Here is a 6,847-nt window from a genome sequence, read left to right on the forward strand (position 1 = left end):
CTCAGGCGGTAGAGCGGTCGTCTGGTAATCGGAAGGTTCCCTGTTAAATTCCCGCTCCTCCCAGGCAGTGTGTTGAAGTAATTGAGTAATAATTGCTCCTGATGAGCATGTCTGCACCTTGCATGGTCGCCTCCACCATCGGTGTGTGAATGTGTGAGTGAATGGGTACAAATGTGAGGAACAGAATTGTAAAGCGCTTTGGATAAAAGCGCTACATAAATGCACCATTTACCATTTACCTTTTAAACAGAAGTTACCAAAGAAGTTAAATTGATAACCCTTTCACTCATACTTCAAACTTAATAATTTTTCAAAATGAAATGTTATCTCCTTTAGAATTCCATTATCACTGTAGAATCAAATTAAGGTTGTGGGATTTGGTTTGGTTCAACAGTGACAGTTCAACAGTTGTATTTAGATGTGATCAAAATGAATGGATTATGCTTAATGTCTGAAGGAGTCGACGGAAGGCTTCTTGTTCTCTGCGAAAGCATGCAATTGGTCCACTGATGGATACATCTTGATATTTGTGTGTTCATTAGATGGGTGAAATCCTCTTTTAGAGCCTCAGTGCCTGTTTTCTCAGGCAGTTATCCTCTGGTATGCACGCCATTAGCGTTAGCCACACTTCTAGGCCTCTTTGCTTTTGGAAAGAATGATACAAAATATATATAAAAAAAAAATAAAAAAAAAATAAATAAAAAAAAATAATAATAATACTTTTATTTTAATTAATTTTTTGCATTTGAATAATAATAATAATAATAATAATAATAATAATAATAATAATAATAATAATAATAATAATAATAATAATAATAATAATAATAATAATAATAATAATAATAATAATAATAATAATAATAATAATAATAATAATAATAATAATAATAATAATAATAATAATAATAATAATAATAATAATAATAATAATAATAATAATAATAATAATAATAATAATAATAATAATAATAATAATAATAGGGATGCTCGATATTGGCTTTTTTACCGATACCAATATACCGATATTGTCCAACTCTTAATTTCCGATACCGATTTCAACCAAGATCAACCGATACCGATATATGCAGGGTCCCCCCCCCCCCCCCCCAAAAAAACGGAATAATTTCAGGTAATTAACATTACATATCTCTTGTTGTGGAATTAACACAACATTATGCATACTTTTGACAATAAATAAAATCAGAATTTGTCCTTACTTGCTTTTCCTGGGTAAATAAAGGTTATAGAAATGTAAAAAAAAATATATATATATATATATATATATATATTTCTTTTTTTAAAACCCCGATACCGATATTTTCCGATATCACATTTTAATGCCAATATCGGCCGATAATATCGGTAGGCCGATAATATAGGACATTCCTAATAATAATAATACATCTATTTTATATAGCGCTTTTCCAGGTGCTCAAAGACGAAGAAGACACAAAAACGAATGCAAAACAAAAAGATAGAACAAAAACAGAAAAAAAAAATGACAAAATAAAATAAAACCGACAGAATTAGAGGTCAAAAGCAAGATTGAAAAGGTGGGTTTTGAGAGCTGGTTTAAAAAGATGTCAGGGTGTTTGCATCACGGATATGGCCGGGGAGGGCATTCCAGAGGGAGGGGGCAGCAGCAGCAAAGGCCCTGTCGCCCCAGGTCCGGAGCTTGGTCGTGGGAGGTGTTAGGAGGTTGGCATCTGCAGACCTAAAGCGACTAAGAGGTTGGCAGTCGACTACGGCTCCTTTCGGTCGATTAGTCGACTATTCGACTAATGGGGGTCAGCCCTAAGGTATATCGATGTGCTCGGTGATCGACTGCTAAGACTTACAAACGGCCTCGGTACTGTAAACTGCCTCTTGCCGTCACGCTACATTTTATTTAAAATAAACCTACCGTTTTGGTACAACCCGGTGTGATCATTGACTCACATAACGGAGGTACATTTCCACAAGGTGTTTCTGATTCTGAATATGACTGGACAAAATGATGACACCTCCATCCTTGGTAGACCTCAGTGTAAAGGATGGTAGCTTGCTAGGCTAAGTAAACACATTCAACTTAGTTTGTGTGTGACATAAAAAGCCATATTATATGATTGATTGATTTGCAATTTTAAGGGTTATGGCTTTATTTATTAATTAATTTATCTTACAGTATTATTGAAAGATGATTGAAACCATGTGTGAAGAATGATTGTGATTGGTTGCAAGGCTGACCGTGCTGAAGAGGGCAGTACACGCCCTCTTCGTTCTCGTTGGCGTACACGCCCTCTTCGTTCTGGTTGGCCCTCTTGTCTGTAGCCGAGCCCTGATTGGTGCCCTCTGACTGAATGGACCTGAAGAAAGAGAAATACTTAGCTTCATTTAAAGTTGAAACATAACTGAATTAGTGCAAGTGGGGAATCTAACCTGTTTGAGATGAGTAAGGGAAGCACCTACCTGACACAACATGGACCTGTAAGGAAAGAGGGGGAGATGAATTTCAGTATCATGTCTGTGAATAATCAGAATGGTTGATGATCAATTTACTTGAGAAGCATCTCACCCTTGGATTTACTGTAGAGAAACAGCAGGAGCAGGAGGATGATCAGTGGAATCACAACAACCAGCCCGACAATCAGTCCCAGTGGAGATGAAGCGCTCGGCGGGGCAGGACTGGACACTAGAGGTGGACGAGTAGTAGATGGTGAATGGACTGCACTTATACAGGGTTAGTGTGTCACCCATTCACCCAGACATTCACACACTGACTGTAGAGACTGACTGACTCATCGGGAGCAGTTAGGGGTTAAGTGTCATCTCTTTCTCTTCTTCATGTGATGTCATCTCTTCCTCTTCTTCATGTGGTGTCATCTCTTTCTCTCCTTCATGTGATGTCATCTCTTTCTCTTCTTCATGTGATGTCATCTCTTTCTCTCCTTCATGTGATGTCATCTCTTTCTCTTCTTCATGTGATGTCATCTCTTCCTCTTCTTCATGTGATGTCATCTCTTTCTCTTCTTCATGTGATGTCATCTCTTCCTCTTCTTCATGTGATGTCATCTCTTTCTCTCCTTCATGTGATGTCATCTCTTCCTCTTCTTCATGTGATGTCATCTCTTTCTCTTCTTCATGTGATGTCATCTCTTCCTCTTCTTCATGTGATGTCATCTCTTTCTCTCCTTCATGTGATGTCATCTCTTTCTCTTCTTCATGTGATGTCATCTCTTTCCCTTCTTCATGTGATGTCATCTCTTTCTCTTCTTCATGTGATGTCATCTCTTTCTCTTCTTCATGTGATGTCATCTCTTTCCCTTCTTTATGTGATGTCATCTCATGTGTAATTCCTTCAACAATTGTGGCCCGTGTGGCGATCGGAAGAGAAGCGAAGGAACGGTGAAATCACAGATGTCAGCTCGAGTGGAGAGTCCATTAGTGTGTATGTGGAGCGTGACTGTCAAAGAAATGGCCATACGTTGAGATAGAAATGTCCAATTCCATTTATTTTTCTTTTATGAGCTGGGCACAGTCGTGGCATCGTTTTGATGTGTTGTTTTTATATCTAGGTAATTTTTTTTTATCAATTTACAAAAGGTGAGGGTAAAACTAAAGAATGCAGCTTCTACACTCTAGTTTTGAACATTCCGCCATTCATTCCTATGGAGCTATTTAAAGTAGATTTTTTTCCAGAACCCTGCGGTGAAAGTAATAGCAGGGTTGGAGAAAGGCGTCGTTTTGATCATTTACACGTGTGTGTGGTGCGAAAGCTCTGGGAGGAGTAGCAGGGCGGTCATTTTGATACCTTACACGTGTGTGTGGTGCGAAGCAAAGAGATGTTGTGCTGTGTCGTGCTGTGCTGTATTTATGTATTTATTGTGTCATGTTGTGCTGTATTATGTATCCATTTGTATCTATGTTCCAGTTTATGTATTGTAGAGCTATTACACTCGGTACCGATCAAGAATACCACCAACCTGGTTTTGTGGCAATAAAGGAATCTTGTCTTGTATCTTGTAAGGCTCTGGGAGGAGTAGCAGGACAAAAATCTGATCATATTCTAGAATTGTGGTGTGACTGGCTTTGCCAGGTCACCCACACTAACTAGACAATTCCGCGGGGGAATTGTGAAAACCAGTCACCACACTATTATAATCTATACTATTTATATCTTTATTCTTTATTTATTCCGCAGATTTTTGTCCAAACACTCCGCCCAGAGCTTTCGCACCACACACAAGTGTAAGGTATCAAAACGACCGGCATGGGCCAACTTGAGTTGCAATTACATTTTGGAAAGTTTCACCGCACCGTTTGGCTACAAATCGACTCTAAACGGGCAATTTTGGTCCATAGGAATGAATGGCGGAATGTTCAGAACTAGAGTGTAGAAACTGCATTTTTTTGTTTTACCATCACCTTTTGTAAATTGTGACAGTGATCTCACAACGTAGATATAAAAACAACACGTCAAAACGATGACACGACTGCCCCTTCGCTCATAAAAGAAAAATAAATGGAATTGGACATTTCTATCTCAATTTATGGCCATTTATTTGACAGTCATGCTCTCTACACTCGAGCTTTGCGTCAGTTAGGATTTTAATCAATTAAGGCTTGCAGGTGTGCATGAGACTTAAGGGAGGTGTCAATCAACTCAGTACTGCCATGACCTAGCCATGACCTCTCAGGGGGTTAACCCTTTAACTATACCACTTACATTAGACACCCTAGCAATACCCTAGCATGAACCGTTTGTCGTAGAGACTTGCGGGTTGTGCCATTGTACTCAGTAGGGATATCCTCTTTCATTGGTCTATGTTGACCACACCCCCATGGTTAGACTCCTCCCCCTCTGTGTATCTTTTGAACCGTTTGTCGTAGAGACTTGCGGGTTGTGCCATTGTAATCAGTAGGGATATCCTCTTTCATTGTTCTATATTGACCACGCCCCCTATTATTAGGCCCCTCCCTATTTTGTATATTTTTAACCGTTTGTCATAGAGACTCGCGAGAGACCCTCTCCCGTTGGCCGGCGGTGCACAGGCATCACCCACACTTTCACAATTTCCCCTGCGGAATTGTCTAGTTATTATTAAGGTTTAGGTACTGTTTCTGCCTTAAGGTTTAGCTTGATGGTTACTGTTGCTGCCTTAACACTTTCGATGCCACTGGTGAACATGGTAAAACATGGTTGAATGCCAGCACCCACTTCAATGATAGCGTTGTGAACGCATAATCTATGTCTTAAATTATGGCTATGTGTCTAATCTGGCCGTCGCTTATCAATGACTTGTTTGCAGTCAACATTGTCGAAACGGATTGTTTTTTAATCGGTTCATTTCCGTTTTATAGCATTTTGAAAAGCCCTCGTTTTCTTGAAAGTTTCAGGAAAATATAAAGATTCCGTGATAAACGGCATTTACTGGAATATTCTGGAATACACAAAAAACGTTGTCATTTTTCGGCCTATTTATGAATAGTTTTCAAATAAACGCTAGATTATCTATAGTACATTTTACATTTATATTTAGTCATTTAGCTGACGCTTTTATCCAAAGCGACTTACAAGTTCTATACAACAAGTCATCAGGAAGGGCACAACTCTATCAGCTGAGTAACAATGTTCATCAAGTGTTGCGTGTTACAGTGTAGGTTAGTTTATTAGGACAAGTGCATGACAGTAAGGTTAGTTAGGGTTCGATTTTTTTTTCTTTTTTATCATTTCAGATAATGGTTGAAGAAGTGAGTCTTTAGTCGACGGCGAAAGATTGGACGGGATTCGGCTGTCCTAACTGGGATGGGTAGTTCATTCCACCATTGTGGGGCAAGGACTGAGAATAGGCGGCTTCTCTTTGATGACCCTCCGGGAGCTTGGATAGGAGTAGGTCTGAGGCGGCCAGAAGATGCAGAGCGTAGGGGTCTTGAGGGTGTGTAGTTAGAGACCATTGACCGGAGGTAGGCGGGAGCGGTTCCCTTTGCCGCACGGTATGCTAGGTCGAGGGCCTTGAAGCGGATACGTGCAGCAATGGGGAGCCAGTGCAGGTCCCTAAGAAGTGGGGTGACATGGGCCGACTTCGGTAGGTTTGAGATCAGGCGGGCCGCTGCGTTTTGAATGAGTTGAAGAGGCTTGGTGGCAGTGGCCGGGAGGCCAGCTAGCAGTGCGTTGCAGTAGTATATGTGTATAGTATATGTGTAGTTATGCACGCTAGAAAAGCGAGCTGAAAAATCTATTCTCTCATTTCCTGATCAGTGCACACACACACACCCACACACACACACATAGGGCAAACGCTGATATCTCTGTGAAAACAGATCCGATTATCCTAAGACTGGTAAAATAGATTCCTTACCTCAGATCAGATGTTCTCCAAAAAGATTATTCCAATTCCTGATCGCCATTCCAAATATCGATCGCGTTTATTGATTCAGCGCTGGGTACTGTAAATATGTATTCCACGCTGTTTTCCGGCTCTGCAATCACTTCGATCTCTTCGGATGGCTTGCCGGAAAAGTAAAATGAGGAAACTGGATTTCCCCCCCCCATCAGTCTAATCCAATGGGGTGCAGTTACACAGGGAGAGACGATAGGGGGCGGTATTTTCCCAATGGAGCTCAGAGAGAGGTTGCTGCACTAGCGTGAGGCTAGATTGATGAAATATGAATTCAAATCGTGTATAAAAAAAAACGACAAACAAACGCTACAGATGCAGCGCTCAAAATCAAGCCAATTCTGCTGCTTGTCTGCTGCTTGTCTGCTGCTTGTTGCTACTTGTGTGCCACTTAAGTCTAGCACTCAGGTGTTAATTTTCAGGGGCTGGTGGCTGGGTCTAAACGTGAAGGGAGGGTACTTAACCTA

This window comes from Notolepis coatsorum (assembly GCF_963971535.1).
Source record: "Notolepis coatsorum genome assembly, chromosome: 6".
Lineage (NCBI taxonomy): Eukaryota > Metazoa > Chordata > Actinopteri > Aulopiformes > Paralepididae > Notolepis > Notolepis coatsorum.